Genomic DNA, 19,713 nt, shown 5'->3' on the forward strand with positions numbered 1-19,713 from the left:
CAATTACACTTCGTTTGTAAACCACAACAGTTCCCTACTGATGCTACGAAAGTGGCATTCGTCTTGTCTTATTTGGGCGGTACAGCAGCCAATTGGTCAATTCCTTTCGTGGATAGAGATGATCCCATCCTCCATAATTGGAATCAATTTAAACGTACTATGACCAGCCTTTTTGCAAAACACACTTTTATGCAGGCAAGTGATAATGAGCTTTTAAATCTTAAACAAGGTAACAAGGATTTATTGACCTATCTCATTAGTTTTAATCGTTTAATCACCGAGACACAGTGGCCAGAAGAAAAGCGTGTCTCCCTTTTTTATAAAGGTTTGAGAGGCGAGTTAAAAGACGCGCTGGCTCATATCGTTGATTTGCCAGAAGACTATTCTGACTTTGTAGATTTAATCGTGAAATTGGAACACAGACGAGGAGAAAGAAAGGGAGATAAATCCAAACTGGAATCGCGGTTAACTTTTATTAGGTATGAGAAGAAAGACAGATAATAAACTCCCTGAACCTGAGCCTATGCAAATAGGGACACTCAGAGGTCCAGTCACGTCAGAGGAAAAAGAAAGAAGGAGAAAACTTCAATTATGTTTATATTGTGGCAAGGCAGGACATTTTGCCAGAGAATGTCCAGTAAAACCTAAAACTTCACGAAAGGGTCCTGTTTCCTCTATCTCCTCAACTGAGTCGGGAAACAATTAAGCTCGACAAGGGGGGAGGTTACTTGTTCGAGAAAACATCTTAATCAAACCTCTAATTCTGCAGCCTTCATGGTACCGCACATACCTAGACATTTCATAATTCAGATCTTTTTAATTGTTACTACCCAAGTTAGACATTCTCTCCCTGTCCTACTGGACTCAGGAGCAACAGGAAATTTTGTGGATAATAAGTTAGCTAACACATTAGGTCTTCCTATTTGCCTAAAGCCTTGTCCAGAAGCAGTATGTGCAGTGGATGGGTCAGAATTGACCTCTGGATTAATCACAAAACAAACAAGTCCCCTTGTCATGGTCTGTCAAAACGGGCACACAGAAATGATTAGCTTTGATCTGATAGATACCCCTAATTTTGGCTTGATTCTCGGGGTACCATGGTTAACAACTCATAACCCAAAAATTGATTGGGTGAACAGAACAGTTACTTTGGATTCCTCATTCTGTGGAACCAATTGCTATCAAGAAGCAGGTACAGAACAGAGCATAGTAATACACTGTGCTAGTGTTACACAAGACGAACCAAGTCTCCCTCCTGAATATTCTGACTTTAAAGACGTTTTTGATCCAGTGAAGGCTAGTGTGTTGCCCCCACATCGGTCATATGACTGCCGTATAGATCTTATCCCAGGGGCCCCTTTACCTAATAACAGAGTATATGCTTTGACTGACGAAGAGACCAAATATTTAAGAACCTACCTAGACGACCTACTACAGTCTGGGTTCATCCGACATTCCACATCTCCGGTGTCATCCCACTTTTTTTTATCCCAAAGCCGGATAAATCTCTGCGCGCGTGTATCGACTATAGAGGACTAAATAAGGCTACAATAAAAAATAAATATCCTCTTCCTCTAATACCTGTGTTGTTGGATCAATTAAGACATTCTACTGTATACACTAAACTAGATCTGCGGGGAGCTTACCACCTGGTCCGTATAAAAGAGGGGGATGCGTGGAAGACAGCTTTCAAGACAAAGTTTGGTCTATTTGAGTACACAGTAATGCCCTTTGGGTTGTGTAATGCCCCTGCGGCCTTTCAATTCTTTATAAATGAGGTCCTACACGAATTCCTGGACGTTTGTGTCATAGTATACATAGACGACATCCTCATTTACTCTAAGAAACTGGAAGAACATACCCAACATGTTCGTGCAGTATTATCAAAGTTAAAAGAAAATCATCTCTTTGTTAAATTAGAAAAATGTACTTTTAATGTCAGCAAAGTGGACTTTTTAGGATACTGCCTGTCACCTCAAGGAATAATTAGGATTAAAGAAAAATAATGCTATTACTGATTGGCCAGAGCCATCATCTGTGAAGGATGTTCAGAAATTTCTGGGTTTCGCCAATTTTTATAGGAGGTTTATTTCTCATTTTGCAGACATTGCGGCCCCAATAACCACCTTGTTGCGGAAAGGGCAACAATTTCTTTGGTCTGATGAGGCGGCACACGCCTTCAAACTCCTGAAACAAAAGTTCACTTCAGCCCCAATTCTGAAACATCCTGATCCTGACTTGCCATTTTTTGTTGAAGCGGATGCTTCACAAGTAGCTTTAGGAGGGCTTCTCTCTCAACGAGACGCAGTAGATGGCCAATTACATCCTATAGCCTTCTATTCCAAAAAGTTATTACCAGCTGAACAAAATTACACTGTGGCTGAAAGAGAACTATTAGCTATCAAAGTAGCCTTTTCTGAATGGAGGCACCATTTAATGGGAGCCAAGTACCCTGTTACCATCTTTTCTGACCATAAGAACCTACCGTTTTTTGGATCACTAAAAGCACTAACTCCACGTCAGATGCGCTGGTTAATTTTTTTGACTTCGTTATAACCTATAGACCAGGTGCACAACAAATTCAATCTGATGTGTTATCTAGATACGGACATACCTCAGACATGAAACAAGACAAATTAGGAGAACCCATTATTCCTCCCCAAAAACATTTGGCACCAGTACAACAGAAGGATTTCATCACAGATCTATATAATGCACACATGCAAATAGCACCTCAAGATTCGTTAAAGGATTCCCATAACACAATACAACGAGGTTTATTGTATCACGACAACATGCTGTTAGTGCCCACCACAGAATTACAAACACAGGTGATAATTTGGCATCACGCCTCACCGTTGGCAGGTCATCCTGGCTGGGTAAAAACCCTGGAAAATATGCGAAAACACTTTTGGTGGGATAATATGAGTAAGGACATTAAGCAATTTGTCACTACCTGTCCAGTTTTTGCAAGACATAAATCTTCTCATAAGGCCCCTGACGGTTTGTTAATACCAATGCCATCACCCAAACAACCTTGGCACACTGTGAGTGTAGACTTTATTGTAGGTTTACCACCAGTAAAATCCTTCACAACAATGTTAGTGATAGTGGATTTTTTGTCTAAAATGGCACATTTTGTACCATTACGGAAATTGCCAACTGCGGCAGAATTTGCCGATATTTGTATAAGAGAAATTGTGCGTTTACATGGTTTGCCAAGTAAAGTGGTGTCAGACTGAGGTAGCCAGTTCAACTCTAGATTTTGCAAAAAATTATGCGAAAAACCGAAAATAGATGTGGCATTATCCACTGCTTTCAATCCAGAAACAGATGGACAAACTGAACGACTGAACCAAACCTTACTTCATTTTTTTTCATTTCATAAGGCTTTATTCGGAACAAAAAAAAACAATGTCCATAAAAGCACATTAAAAAACATTTCAGACAATTTCCAGGGTTAAAAAGCAGAACAAAGAAATACAGGCAAGGGATTAATAAATAATTAAAAACACATACTTTTCCTTACATTGATTGCTTTAAGGAGGAAGGTAGCCGTATAAAAACAGACATCCGGATGGTGCAAGTTAAAAAGCAGTTTCATGGAGTCATTAACAGTCCTCACTCCAAACTTTACAAAGATGGGTTTTAGATAGGCTATTCGCATATACCTACACATTTGGCATATCAAAAGAAAGTGCATAGTGCTTTGTGCAGAAGAATTATCACACGAGCATGGTCCAACCGGGTGACTGTTAAGAATAGGGAAAGCCACCAAATTGTGGACAATCCCCATTCTTAATCTGGTTAATACAAACCTATGTGATATTCTAGTCACTTGGGTCAGATATGGTTGATAACCTTCAAATTCACTCAAACCATTATATGACACACAGGTGGATAGGTTGCCACTATTACTAATCCGTCTCTCAAAAAGAAGATTAAAAAAAGACTTCTTCATTTCAGGTTTAGATAAATCAGAGGCCCCGTAATTATCTACTTTAATGTCGAGGCCAAAGATCTCCTGAAAACTATCTTGATTATATTTAATCCATGGGATCTTGAGGTAATTATCCATTGAGAGGCAATCAATGATAATGGCTCTGCATAGAGATGTTTCTTCTTTAAATGTTAAATGTCGTATACTTGTAAAGCGCACAGCTGCCCCAGCAAAGGGGCGTCCCGGCGCTGTATACCGCTGGGGAACCCATCCTGGCTTTCCCTGTGAGATGGTCCCTCCTGGGCATCTCCAAGGTGAAGACAAGCATCCCCGGCGCTGATGGGGCCGTTAGTGGAGATTAAGCAAGCTATTGCCCAGAGTTGCTGAGTGGGACCCCTGGTTAAAGTAGGCACCGAGGCGAGAATTATCGAGTCCGCTGACCTTGGCCCAAGACCCTGCCGTGTCGGGAATCGAACCCTGGTCCCGGGCCGACCTCTGTTTCCGGGTCTGCCGCCTCTAACCAGTGAGCCACACCACTCCACTCCAATCCAGATGGATCGCCACAACATAAGGGGTCTAAGGAGAATCAAATCGGTAAGATGGTGAATGCCGAGTTCTCTATGTACTATTTCATTAGAGGCAGAATTAGGTAGACACAATAGTCTTTTTAAAAAGATGTTCTCCTCCACTTGTAAGCTACCTGCAGGGGCAAAGCCTCATATCCCTGCACCGTACAGTGCGGTCGAGAGACACCTAGACTGGAGTATTTTAAGCATATCCCTAACCCGCCTATCCCCTAGTTTTGTGGCCATTGTAAACACTCCATGGGCGCTCTTCGCCATCTTGGCCCTCATATTTTTATACTCGCTTTTCCAGCTGTTATTGTTAGAAAATGTGATACCAAGATATGAGAAGTTTTCAGTTTTTCGGATTTTTTCCCCATCGATAAAGTAAGAGGATACCTTTCCATTACGTCCCTTCCCACATTCCATAATATAGGACTTAGATTTATTAATCACGAGCTTTCTTCCTTTTATAAACTGTGAAAACCCATCTATTAGGCGTTGGAGGCCTATCGGGGTGCGGGACAGTAAAACAGCGGCGTCCGCATAAAGTAATACCGGGACGCTGATATCACTAACTTTAGGGGCATCTGCTACAATGGTTTTTAGGACGGAATCCACTTCGTTAATAAAAAGGGTGAAGAGCAGGGGAGCAAGGATGCACTCTTGTCTGATACCCCGTCCAATCCTAAACTTAGTAGTACACTCACCATTGGTACCGTATCGTACACTAGTACGTAATTTAGAGTAAAGACGGGCTAAAAAATAGACGATACCTTCCGGTGCCCCCATTTCCAGCAGCTTAGCCCACAGAAATGCATGGTCCACCAAATCGAAAGCACTACTCAAATCTGCAAAGCAGAGATAGATAGTGCCCGACTTGGCCTGTGTATACTTTCCGATCAACAGTTCAAGGTTTAGACACTGTTCGATCGTCCCCTGCCCCTTTCTATAACCATATTGACATTCTGCCAGGATACCATTGGCCTCAACCCATTCCTCCAACCTGGCCAAAAGCACCCTACTCATGACTTTTACCGAAGAATCTAATAGGGAGATCGGGCGGTAGTTCTTCACATCACTCCGGTCTCCTTTTTTATAAATTGGAATAATAATCGATTCTTCCCAAGTATGGGGCATCGCATTACAAACTGCTGCATTAAAAGTTTTGACTAGAATAGGGCCCCATAGTTCTGGAACTAGTTTGTAAATATCTATAGGCACCCCGTCCGGGCCCTGTGCCTTCCCCCCTTTGCTTGCCCTAATGCTATCTAGGACTTCCGTAACAGTAATGTCCAGGGGGCCAATGGGCCAATGCTCTACTTCTTGCCCCATAGCTTTATCCGTATCAAAGATATTAGAAAAATGAGAGACCCATGTTTCACTGTTAACCTTCGATGTTAATTCAGGGACCTTCTCATCTTTAAGGAACGGACTTGTTCACTGTGGCCCAAAACAGGGTGCAGTTATTGGTTTCAGCTGCCTGGGCCAAATTATCCCAGGCCTCTTGCTGAAGTTCAAGTTTCCTTTTATTTAATGTGGCCCTATAACTGACTCTAAGGTTAAAAACCAAGCTCTTATCTCTTGGTTTGGCTACCAATGCCCTTTTTAGCTCTTTTAGCGCAGAGGTGCATGCTTGATTGAACCAGCCCCTTTGGTGGTCTGCCTTGCGCTTAGCTGAGGAAGTTAACCTACAATCAATGACTAAGTTAATATGGATAAAATGTCGAATAATATCGGCAGTATCATCTACATCCTCAAGGATCTCAGTAATATCAGATAAGCAGCTGTTAATGATAAAATCTGATGTCAATTCTGCTTTATCCCCTTTCCATCTAAGTCTAATCCCATTAGACCTATGGGGTTCTATATTCTCGATATGGATAGTACTAGATGGACGATTGTTTTTCCACAGAAAAGCCTCAATAGTTAAACAGTTATGATCGCTGAGAGAAATATCAACGACTTTAGGGGATGTGATCCAAGGAACAAGACTTGTGGAATAACAAATAAAATCAATCACAGTATTAGCCCCCCGACCTGTGAAAGTGGGGATTGTCTCATTTTGATCATTTTTCTCGTTGACCAAGATGTCCATGTCATAAGATGCTAAGAGGTTATTAAGTGACTCCCCATATTGATTATGATGAAAATGGAGATCACCATCTCCAAAGCAGTTAACCACCCCACATATATTAAGATCAGAAAATGGGCAAACTGTCGTATTAAAATCCCCGGCCAAAAGAAAATCGAAAACATTGGAACCCGTAGTGATTTCATCAAGTGCGCTAATTAAGGCGTTCACCACGAGAACCCTGGAGCTATCAAAGATGTTATTGTAGAAATTAATCAAAAGCATATTTCTGACATTTTTCTGGGAGAGCCATAATTGGTCCCAACCAATACATGTTTTCTTACAATAAAAGGGGTCTTGACAGAGATCAAGACCAAGAGCCCACCCTTTGCTCTTCCAGAGATGGAATCAGTGGCAGGTAATTGATAGGAAACATAACCATTATAACCTTTGTAATCTTTACACCACGTTTCCTGCAGACATATGATATCAAAGAGTGCTAAAAAATCCGACCACCCCAGACAATCTGTTTTAGATGCTAGGCCCGCTATATTCCAACTAGCGATATGGCAACTAGAAAATCCAGTTGCCCCTTTGGTATGTTGATTGCCCTGTAGATTGGTTATAAGCGGAGTGATAATACTTTCACAATCATCTTCTTGCAATACCACATTACATTCTCCTACTTCCCCCTCTAGACTGTCTGTGATGCAACCTGCATAACGCGGGGGATCTTCGGATACAAGCCCTGGCGTTGTAACAATGGGTTCTACTCTTGTAAAAGCAAGATCCTCACAGTCCAAACCAGAGCCCAGTCAATCATTACAGTCCAACCCGCTTGGCCCACTTGATATGTTAAACCTACTTGGGCCTTTCACTCTGTCCCATCCATTATCATTATTAGGCTGGCCGGTATGATGTCTATAGAAGTAGGCCAAAGGTCGGAGTGAAATGCCCTGATCGTTAGGGGGGCGAGAGGTAGCTCTAATCAAAGCAGTAGAGGCAAGGCGGGGCCTGTTAAAGTTGACAATAACACAATCACCCAAAGTGTTCTTTTTTGAAGTGCCTATCCAATTAGTTCTGGTAGTTACCAGAATCTGATCTGCTAGGGCGACTGGGAAACCACATTCCCTGTTAAGCCAAGCCACGGTTTTGTTCTTTAAGATATCATGAGTTTCATATGTTCCAGCTAGTCTCTCCTCCCTTACTGGAGGGACATTGGTAAAAACTGCCACATATGGTGAGCAATCAGGTGGTAAATTAGGCTGGGAATAGCCATACCGTTTTTTATTAACTACGGTGGTTCCCGGTGACTTCCCAGTTGTCAGAGTCGAGGGTATAATTGGGGGTACAGAATTAGGGTCCGCTATCACAACATTACTAGAACCATCATTCGGCAACTTTGGTGGCTCACAGGTACTGCCTTGGGCTGGTTCTAAAGATACCGAGCCAATGTTAGAACTAGAAAGGGTTTGCACGAGACCGCCTAGCCGTTTCAACTCCCCAGAAACAAGATCCAATTTGTCAAGTAAGGGTTGTATAATTTTGGCGAACCTATCTTCAATAATGCCAACCAGCATCTCTAGCTGCTCGGGAGCTAATTTCAAGGAAGGTTTATTCGTGGCAGTTTCTGGGTCCTTTTGGGTCCCTTTAGGGACTGTTTCGGTGTGTTTTTTGTTTTTACAATTAACACCCCGCTTAGCCTGAATCTGCCTACTTACATGTCTTCCAGACCTGAGAACCCTCTGTGCTTTGGGGACAGGTGAACATGTTACCACAGAATCATTACAGGTCTCGTTCTCCACCGGTAAATTCTCTAAATCAAGAGATGCTGGCATGGTAAAGGGGTCTGGGGGGTTTAACACACCACTAACATCCATTAAGGCAGTAGATATAGGAAGAAAAGCCTGAACAGGGCTAGGGGGTGGTTCAAGAGAACTCCCTAGACCTAAAGATTGCCTGCGTTCTTTGTTAATTTTGTCTACCACTTTGACAAGATAATTATCAAAAGTGGCTACAGCCGGTCGAATATTCCCTCCGTTATTTTTGGACATTTTAAATTTAAAAAGATTGCCCTTCTCAGAAGTAAATATACTTAAATTTCCAACATAAAATCCGATAAGCACAATTAATGAAATGACAATGACCCTATCACCTGGGTATTAAAATAGCAATCCTAGATTTGCCATACAGTACTTAGACACCTAGGGATATTATCTCCAGCTACCCACAATTTACACACTATGTGTTCATTAACGAGAGTATTCACCATTACCCGGTCAGTTTAATTGTTCTACGTGTCCACAGAGTTCTTATACTGGTGGACCAAGAGACGCGGCCCAGCCCAGCCTCGACCAGTCCCGGACTGTCACAGACTGTCCGCCCTTTGTCCGGGCTTCGTCCGGCTCGTCCCGCGCGCGTCCCGCGGTTGCGGGAGGCGTTCCTTCCTTTTCAAGCGCCTCCGGGCGCGGTGTTGCTGGCGTCAGGTGTGCGCCGCCGGGGCTCCTGGGTAATGTAGTCCGGCCGTTCCCCTCACGGCGTTCGCTGGACTCACCCCGGTGCGGCCGTTTCCCTCACGGCAATGGCGAAGTACAGGACGCCTAGTAAGTTCCACCAGAAGCTTACTTCAAATGCTACGTTGTTTATTGGCTGATTGTTCTAGTGAATGGTTGGAAGCTCTCCCTGTAGCGGAGTTTGTTTATAATAATACTGAGCATGCAGCTCTACTGTGCTCACCATTCTATTTCATGCAGGGGTATCATCCAAGAGCTATACCCATTTTTTTTAGAAGATTCCCTGTTGCCTACAATAACAGATAGACTAACGAGATTAGGTGACATACAAGACAAGGCCAGGAAACATCTATTAAAGTACAAAGAAAGCATGAAAAGACAAGCAGACAAACACAGATCTGAGGCCCCAATGTATAAAATCGGTGACAAAGTATGGCTCTCCACTAAGAACCTAAATAAAGAGGGATCCCGAAAGCTGCAACCACGTTTCATTGGCCCCTTTAGTATAACTGCCATAGTAAACCCGGTAACAGTACAATTGGACTTACCAAAAGAATACCCAGTACATGCTACATTCCATGTGTCCTTGCTTAAGCTGTACAACCCAAAAATCCGACCCGAACCACCACCTCCACCCATACCAATTAAGGGAAATCTAGAATACGAAGTAAAAAGCATAAAAGACGCAAAAAGAATTCATGGACGTCTGTTTTATTTAGTAGAATGGAAAGGATATGACAAAACTGAGAATTCATGGGAACCTGCGTCCTATGTACATGCCCCACAGTTGATTAGACAGTTTTATCTAAAAAATCCAGGGAAACCCCGTCCAGTAGGAGGGCCTTTGAGGGGGGCGACTGTTAGGGTTTGTGCACAGCAAAGAGCATGTCCCCTCTCTTTGCACTAGTGGTCTGTGTTATAGCTCTCTTTAAACATACTATTGAAAGCCTTTCTTGTTATCTCAGCCCCCTCCCTTAGACGTCTGTGTATGTTGCTCAATGTATTCACAAGTTTGGACATTGCTGTCTTGTTTGCGCATTGGACCTTGCTTTTACCAAGGCTTATTTAGAGCACTCCTCCCTAGGCCATGTGTTACTTCAACTCATTAGCATAATAACTGAAGCTCTGCACACCTGCTTGTGAGAACCACACCCAGTTCTTCGAACCACACCCAGCTCTTCGAACCACACCCAGCCCTGTCTAAAAAAGGCAGCCCCTGAGCCTCACCCAGTGCTTGTGCTCGTCTACCTCCCACTTACCTGAGAACAGATCCTTCTGCGCTGGCACTCCTGCTCTCTCCAGACCTTCAATGGCTTCAACGGGCGCGGCTGCTGGCTCTTCCTTCTTCCGGTTTCCGGCTCCTTCTTGCCTTAGCCCCTCTTCTGTCTACTGCAATCAACCTGCAAAAGAGAAAGAGGACGAGGTTAGACTGATCAGTATCTCTTTTCAGCAACAAGTAAGTGCAAAACTTTTTGTTACCTGAAAGAACTTTGACGGCGATTTTTGGATTCATGTAAAGACAATTTGGAACAAGAAATCACCCACGAACTTGTGGTTCAAACCCTTTGTTACAAGAATACTTTGTGGAACTTTGTGAAATAAACATTGTTTTACATGGAACTTTTAAGAATCGAAAAGAGGAAACCGTTGACAGCAAGGCAAACAGTAAATCAAGGACTTGCACAAATTACCTGCTGTATTTTGATGTAAAAGTACAGTATTTGTTTTATAAAAAGTCTGGAAATGTGTGAAAAGTGAGTTTGCTATTAAGAATTTAGGCTTTAGTTATATTAAGGTGAATGTTTGATGTTGGTAATTCTGATAATGATATTCGTTTGATTTTATAGAAGTTTTACAGTAATAGAAAGCACATCCCAGAACAGTAACACATTCCAAACCTGGAAGCTAGAGACCAGGATCCAAGAGGTACTTTTAGAAGAGAATTTCTAATAGATTACGGGTTAGTCAGGAACACATTTAAGGATAGGTTGCACTTATCTGTTCTTTGTTTATGTTTCATTAGGCACCAGTTTCTACAGAAGTGAGAGAGGGCCGCAGATTTTAGCAGCACTTCAACAGTGGAAACGCAAGAACAGTGTTCTCTCTTTTTTTATTTTATCCACTTCCCCCCTTCCCTTGAGCTTCTGGTTCTTAGTGTACCGTTTAAAACTAGTGTGCAGGAACAAGCAGTTTCAGGGTGGGGTCGGACTGTCTTCAACCTCCATCAGAACTGAACAGAAACTCAGGTGAGCTGGGCTTTGACACCGTCTTAGTTGGCGTCACCACGTATGTGCCACGAGCTTGCTTAGGCAGCCAAGCAAGGTCCCTTAAAGGTCTGCATGCCACTGCACGGCCCATATGGAACCAATGCTTTTCGCTTTCGCGCACTACCCACTTGTAGATATATCTTAGATGCGTCGCCCAGAGGTTAGGGTAGGCCAGGCTCCCCGTCGCTCGGACGCATCAATAGCGAGTAGCAGCTGCGGTCCGTGCAGGTAACAGGGTGGAGAAGTGGGGCTGCGTTGGAGGTTATTTCGAGGGACAATGCTGAGGGAAAATTAATTATTTAATTGTCCCTCGAAATCATCTCTGGAAATACGCCCCCATGCATCCCCACTGCTATTACCTGCACGGCCCGTGGCTGAGGAGTGGGCTACGCAGGGTTGTCTCCCATTCCATATGAAGGCACGTATGTCCCTCTGGAGGCATTGTATATCTTCTTGTGGGATCGGCGTGGGCAGTGTCTCGAACACGTAGAGGGCCCTGAAGAGGATTTGTTAATTTTGATAGCGTTAACACACCCCAAGCCAGGAGATGTATAATGGTTTCCACCTCTGTAGATCTGTAAGGATAGAGCGACAGAGGGAGGACCAATTAACATAGGACCAGGAAGCGACCGTGGGAGTTATAGTGAGCCCTAGGTATTTGAAGGAGGAGGAGGACTACTGGAAAGGCTTCGAGCCCTGTAACGCTTTCACCTCTGGTGGTGGGATGTTGAGATTGAATATGAATGACTTAGTCATGTTGACCTTGAAGCCAGATACAGCTTCAAAATCCTGTCATTTTTCAACACTGCTATGGAGCAATATGTCAGGCTGCGTTAAGGTTAGAAGGAAGTCATCAGCAAAAACATTAATTTTATGTGTCAGACAGCCGAATGGTATGCCTTTAATCCAAGCTGAATCACTCAATTGCCAGGGGTTCAACTGCTAGTTCAAATAGCAAGGGTGATAGTGGGCAGCCCTGCCGCGAACCCTGTTGCAAAGATATTGGGTTTGTGGTCTGGCCCTTAATCTGTATAGACACTGTCAGCGCAACATAGGAGGCCATGACCTTAGTGATAAAGCCCTGTCCCAAGCCTATCTTGTGCATTACCGCTTGGAGGTAGGTCCAGTCTACTCTGTCAAATGCCTTCTCCGTAACAAGCAAGAGAAGGCAGGCCAGGATGTCAATCTGCGTGTCTTTTCTACTAGATGTGCTATGCGCCGGACATTATGTGCCCCTGGCGCTGGTGAATAAAGCCCACCTGATTGGGGTTAATAAGGACAGGGAGATATGGGTCCAGACAGGTAGGCAGTATTTTAGTGAACAGCTTGGCGTCCGTGTTGAGAATGGCTATCGGTCGGTATGAGGAGCACTGTGCCGGGTCCTTCTCTGCTTTGTGGATGGGTGCGATCTCAACTGTTGCCATTGTAGGGGTAAGGTCCGTGTCCGGGGAAAAAGAGTTAAAGAAATGCAGGAGGTGGTCCTGGAGTTTAGGGAAAAATAAGCGATAGAAAAGTATGGGGAGCCCATCGGGCCGGGTGCTTTACCCAAGGGGAGGTCCATACTGCAGTGCGCAGCTCTTCCGCTGTGATAGGACTGTCCAGAAGGGCTGCATGGTGCAGGGGCTCCCAGTTACATTCATCCAGATAAGAGTGAAGTCTCGTGGGGGAGGGAGCCTCTAGGGAAAATAACTGTTGGTAAAAGTTACGGAATAACTCCAATTTATCCCTCGCCGCCATTGTCCACCCCAAATTTCCAGCCCAGATTTTAGCAATAAGCACGCAAGTGTCTTAACCTGCGGGCCAGAAGCTGGCCCACCTTGTCCCCACATTCGTAATATCTTAGTTGAAGGGAGAGGAGGGCGCGCTCTGCCTTGCCTGTGTGATGGGTGCGTAGCTGGCCCCGCAGCAAAGCGAGTTGCGGCTTGGTACGTCTAGATGGGGTATCCTTATCTAGATGCTCTAGTTGCTTGATCTCAGCTGAGAGCTTAGACTCTCCTAGTCTCGCCTCTCGACCCCGTGCAATAGCGATAGTCAGGATTGTGCCCCTGATGGTGGCTTTGAACCCATCCCAGAGTGTGTGCAGGGAGATCTCAGGGAGCGCATTAAGCTGGAATTAATCAGGATTTCTTCAACGTCCACAGGGCTGCGCAGGATGTGTGGGGGCAGGCACCAGCGCAGAATGACTTCAGGGCTGTCTCCTCCAGTGTTCCATATTAGTTCTAGGTGGGCATGGTCTGAGATGGAGATATCTAAGAGTTCCACCCTGTGCAGGCGACGGAGGAAAGAGGGGGTGACAAAGGCATAATCTATGCGGGAGTAGGAAGCATGTACATGTAAGTAGAAGGCATATTCTCGGGTATCAGGGTGTTTGTATTGCATGCGTCTATCAGCCCCAGTCCTCAATATCACACTTCAAGCATGCAGACATAGTCCCCGGGTTCTGGAACGTCATGCCTCTGCGGTCTAGGGTTGGGTCCCAGACCAGATTGAAGTCTCCACAAACTATAGCATCACCCTCTACCCCATCCAGTTGTTCTTGCAAGATGTGCCGGATATACAATTCTTGGGAGGTGTTCGGGCTTAGAGGTTAAGTAAGGTCAGTTTGTGTTTCCCCTTGAGTAGCTATAGTAACAGAAAATGACCCTCAGTATCCCACACATCCTTTGCAACAGGGGCGTAACTGCCAGTTTTACAAAGAACACCCACCCCTAAGGTTCTAGTAGTTGTGTATGCCCAGTGCTGCTTAGGGTATTTCGGGGTATGACATACAGTGAAGGTCAGCTCTCATCAGGTGAGTCTCTTGGAGCATAAGGATATCAGGGTCATATTGCAGCACACAACGCCTGATCTGTCTTTGCTTATTAGGAGAGTTTAAGCCCCTCAAGTTTAGGGAGAGTAGTTTTTAAACACCCATGGTTTCTGGGGATCTAGGGGGTGCGGTGAATGAGGTGTGTGTGTGACAAAACAATCAGGCATAAATATAAAGCATGCCAAAGGGGAGAGGGGTCAGTTCTGCGCCCTTTCCCCCACCCGCTGCCCACGGATAGCCCATGGTACTTTACCCATCCGCGCATGGACTGTAAGAGAGCCCGGCAAACAGCCATCACCCCCTACCCGGCCACCCAGAAGTGCATGCACCCCACAGCAATAGCTCCTGCATATACCTAGTGCGACCTGTGAGAAAAAACAAAGTAGGCATAACATCGATTAAACAGAGAATAGCGGATTGCTGGCACCCAGGCAGTTGATTGAGGAAGAAAACAGAGACCTGAAGCTCTACAGTACCCAAGCATCCTACTTCCATCATGAATTTTGTCTTATGTTCATGACCGCATATTGAGCCACTTGCAGGAGCGAGAGATTCTTCACTTACAAACTTTAAAATACTCAGGCGTCCTACCTTCCTCACGGTTCTTTGTTCCATGTTCATGATCCCATATTGAGCTACCTGCATTAATGAGCGACTCTTCTTTTACAAATATTTGGCATCAACTCTGGCCACTGGCATCTATTTTTCATTGTCTTCAAAGCTTTCAACAATATAAATCAAACAATACCATTACAATTCTTAACAAAAAACAAGAATGAGCCAAAGTAGGAGAAATAGCACACCTAACACAATCCAAAATTCAACCCATGGTGAAACCAGATATGTATTTTCAAGTTGATGTAAGAGTTCTGGTATTTTTTCTTTGAAAGTTTTATTAGCTGGCGTAGTTTCAGGTTCACTGGGATCCTCTGAAAATGTATCAAAATTGATGAAATAGCCAGAGGAAGTTCTGTCAATTGTTGGAAATGCATCAGGATTGTTTGGAATCGCTGGAGCTGTTTCTTCCTTTGTCATATTAGTATAGTCAGAGGCTATATCATTGTAGACAGGTGTTTCTTAAACGAACTGTTATTTGGGTCTCAAGAGGTACTAGTTCCATGGCTTTGTTGCATAGTCCTTTTCTCACTGCAGGTTTATCAAAGGTGATAAGTCTTTCAGTTTGAATCTCTTGGATTGTAGCAAGATTTGGTTGTCTGCTACATCTTGGGAGTCCACTGGGCCTACTACTTATTATCGGCCACATGATGTAGTTTGACCAGGTCGATGGACACGACTCTGTTCTCCCTTTTTCCAGCAAAGGGCGGTAGTAACACTGATCTTGTTCTGTGGATTGCTAAGACAGGTACTGGTTTTCTGTAAGAAGGCCAGAATTCCTTCTTCACCGCGATCTTTTCCCTGACCAGACCCCCAATCTTTGAAATCCAGACAGGTCTTGCTGGGACAGGTGTTTTTTCTTCAGTGGTCGTTGGCTTCTGTATAGTGTTACTCAGACTTCTTCTTGTTTCATTTAAGTCCTGCAAAACAGCCAAACGGTCTTTGATATCAAAAGGTTTTTGTTCCACCACCGAAGGGTGACGATCAAGATCCTGGATGAGCATTCTAGTACCAAATAGTATTTCATATGGAGTGATTCCACCCAGAGAATTTCTTGGCAGATTATTAAGACTACAATGGGCACTTATTAGATGTTTGACCCACCCGTCACCCGATTCTAATACCCTAGCTGTTATAGATTGCTTTATGTCACTTTTTTTCTTTCCACTACCGCATTTCCCTCAGAATGGAATGGACTTGAGTACCACAATGCAACGCCCAAGCTGGCCATGGCCTCTTTGTAAGCTCGAGAGCTAAACGCAGGACCCTGGTCAGAATGTAGCGTGCCGATTGCGTATGTGCCGATAAAGACTCGCAAATCTTTTATAACAGTTGGGGCGTCAGCCGAGCGCTGAGGCCGCATCCAAATGAATCTTGTCCTAATAGTTGTGGGACCGCATCCATCCATGGTGACGTCTGCCTGTAGAAAGTCTAATGCTGTCTAACAGTGGTGTCTGTACTGGGCTGGCTACCCTGTAGTCAGGTATCTGGTGGCTTTCAAAGCTATGATCTCTGTAACAGGTATCACAGTTAATTCCGAATTCGTAAATATGGGCATTCACCCCTGGCCACCAGTACATCTCTTTCAGTTCTATTAGACATTTTAAGATCCCTTGATGTGTCAGACCCTCTCCCATATGTGCTTCTTCTATTAAAGCACATCTGCATTTTCTGTTTGGAATTACTCTGTCCCCCACTCCAGGGATTCGAGCAAAAGGAACGCAGTTTGCATCAATTATGTATGTATATTCGAGTGGATAGTTTAGAGGTAACGTAGCTCCGCTGCCTTTGCTAGTGGCAATGACAGCTAGCATTGTTTCACCATCTATTTCTGAACGAGTGATTGCAGCTATGGAAGCCGTTTACACAGCTGCCTTCGCGACTTCATCAGCCAATGAATTCCCTGCAACGTGAACGCCATCACGCTGATGACTCAGTGTATGGATCACGTGAGTCTTTTGTAGTTCTTTCTGTAATAGAACTACTTGTTCCCAAAGCTTTTTATGCTTAATTGTGCCACCTTTTGCGTCTTTGAAACCATTTTGAACCCAGTTCTGCAGATATTCATTGTAAGAAGGTACGCAGTAATACGAATCGCACACTATGAGTGTGGGGAATTTGCGATCTGTATTTTCAAGCGCCATCTTGAAAGCCTGTAGTTCAGCTCGCTGAGCTGTACAGTCTCCGAGTGATTGCGTTTTAGTGACCATAGGTCGAAATTTACCTTCGCACCAGCGACCTTTAACAATCGCGCACGCAGCACTCTAGGCTTGTTTACCTCCAATTGCGGGCTGTGCTGATCCGTCTGTATAAATTATACATCCGTAATGTTCTAGAGGCAGAATCTCAGTTGGCAGAGGACATTCGTGTTCGTATTGTAGAAATTCTTGTGTTTTCAAGTAGGGGTCAAAAACGTACTCAACGTCTGTTGCAGCAAGAGAATTAACCCATTGTATCCATCTCTGATGCAAAGCCTTTGCATTTGGAATGCTCGCTTTTGTTACTGCCTCTAAAGCAGGTACAGGTGTAACGATCATTATCCGTTTACCCTGTGCGAGAGTTCTTTCTTTTGCTACTGCAGTTTGAACCGCTGTCAGAATTTTTTTCTGTTGAAGTGAATTTCATTTCAGCTTGTGTGTACAAGTGTGACTTATAAGCTATTGGTACCTTTTCACCTTCATTAAAGGTTAGTTATGTGAATCCGGATCTCCCTGGGATGATTCGGATCACAAGATTGCGCACGTTTGTAACTGTGTTTTTGTTAACATGTCTGTTTGTACTGAACGCAAAATTTCTGTGTGTTTTTGAGTCCAATTAGTTGGTTTAAAATCAGGTTTTATTAGTTCGTAGAGAGGTTTAACCCTTTCTGCGTAATTTAGAACATAAGTTCTTCCAAAATTCAGGAAACCTAGGGTTGATTGTAAGTTCTTCAGCGTCTTTGGAGGTTGAAGCAGCGCACATTTCTCTAGAAAGTTTGCTGCAAGGCTTTTGCCTTCGCTTGAAAGTTTGTATCCTAAAAATAGGACCTTGAGGTGGGCAATTCGTGATTTCTTAAAATTTAATTTGTACCCTTCAGAGGCGAACTCAAGTATTATGGTGTTCACTCTTTTCAAGTGCACGTCCAAATCGTCGTCTGTAAGATAGATGTCATTGACATAAGATAATGCCTCATCATCATACGTTTGTAGTAACTCTGTTACTCTGGCTGAAAATAACCCTGGACTATTCTTGAATTCCTGGGGGAGACGGCAACATTGTCGCTGTGCCCCCATAATTGAGAAAGCTGTCAAGTTCCTGCTTTCTGGTGCAATGTTTTGATAGAAGAAACCGTTAGAAATATCTAATGTGGTTTTATATTTTTTCCGCACAATGTTATTCATCAGTGCTGCACTTTGTGCATTCTGAAATGCAAATGTTTTGCAACAAGAGTTTAAGTGTCAATAGTCCAAAACTAGACAATATGTATTGTCTGGCTTGGAGACAGGAAACAAAGGATTGCTCATAGATGAGGTGCATGTTTCAATCACCCCTTGGTATTCAAGTTGATTTAAAATCTCCCTGACCTGTTTTTTAGCTTCCTGTTTAACAGGATATTGCCTTTGCATGGTTGGTTGAGTTTTTAACTGGATTTTATGGTGAGGAGAATCCTCATCCCATCCTACGTGATTTTTATATAATGCTGGAGCCTGGGCTACAGCCCATTTTCTGGCATAGGTGTATTTTTTATGAATTGGAATGTGGTTAGAGAAGGCTGGCATAATGATCTCTTCACCATGTGGGCACTCCTTGACAAATTCAGGTGGCCAGTCTTGTTCAGCTAGAAGAATGTCATAACCCTTAGATAGCTTCTCCCAAAAGAGTGCTTTTATCTTTCAAGTCATGTCCCCCTCCATCCGGAGAGCTACTTCATATAACTTATGGGGTACACTAACCCTGGTGTCGACAGTTTCAACTTGAATGCACTCATTCAAGTCCACTGTCTCCAGATGATCCTTCAGGATCTTGCGAGCTATGGTGACTTCTGCTGCGCTGTCTAGCATTGTCTGGGCCCACTCCCCGTTATTGAGTTGTGTCCTCAAGATTCTCGGCATGTCTGATTTTTAGACTTGCTACCTTCTTCTTGGTGAATTGAGTTTTCTTATTTTTTTGGAACGTGCTGTTCGTCTTTGGACTTCACGCGTTCTTCCTTTTGTTCTGATCGTCCTCTTCTTTCAGATTTCTGTGAGGAAGTCTGAAAGGTACGAGAGGAACGTGTATCAGTATCTTGATATTCAACAGGTTTTCTCAAATTATCCCTATTTCTGTGGTTATACCTCTTTTCACAGGGCTCCTTTTGAGGAGACCTACCTCTGGACCGAGAGCGTTTCTCTTTGGGAAGTGTCTGTTTAGTGTTTTCCCACTTCTTTTTAAGAGTAGTGAGATTATTTTTAATAAAAACTTTTTCAGGATTTTCTGTTAGTTCGGGTTTTACTGGTTTCCCCCCCAAACTATCTCTTCCTAGTTCTTCATAGGATTTTTCAATAATTCTTGCAAGTTCATGTGGTTGCTCTGTTATATCAGTTTATTTTAGTTTTTGGCGGATTCCCACGGATGCTGCTTCACCTTTGATGTTAGCTAATAGTATAGCCGAGACCGGTTTGAAATCTTTTAGTAACTTCATACCAAGATTTAAGGCAGGTTCTGGTCCGTATTCATTTTGAATCTGTCTTGGGACGTCTGGTATTACCGCCATAGACGGAACACCATGTGTTTTTGTGTAGATTGAAGCAAATATTGTACCCCAAGTGTCACAGTCCTCCACGTGTGGTGCAATCCCCATTGGTAAACAGATTGTCAGAATTCTGTGTTTTTCATGAGGTGTACTATTGGGAAATACTGCGTCTATTTGAGTAATTTTTTGAGCTAACCAGAACGGAATTTGTTCCCTTTTTG

This window comes from Lissotriton helveticus, chromosome 10 (assembly GCF_964261635.1).
Source record: "Lissotriton helveticus chromosome 10, aLisHel1.1, whole genome shotgun sequence".
In the NCBI taxonomy this organism is placed as follows: Eukaryota; Metazoa; Chordata; class Amphibia; order Caudata; family Salamandridae; genus Lissotriton; species Lissotriton helveticus.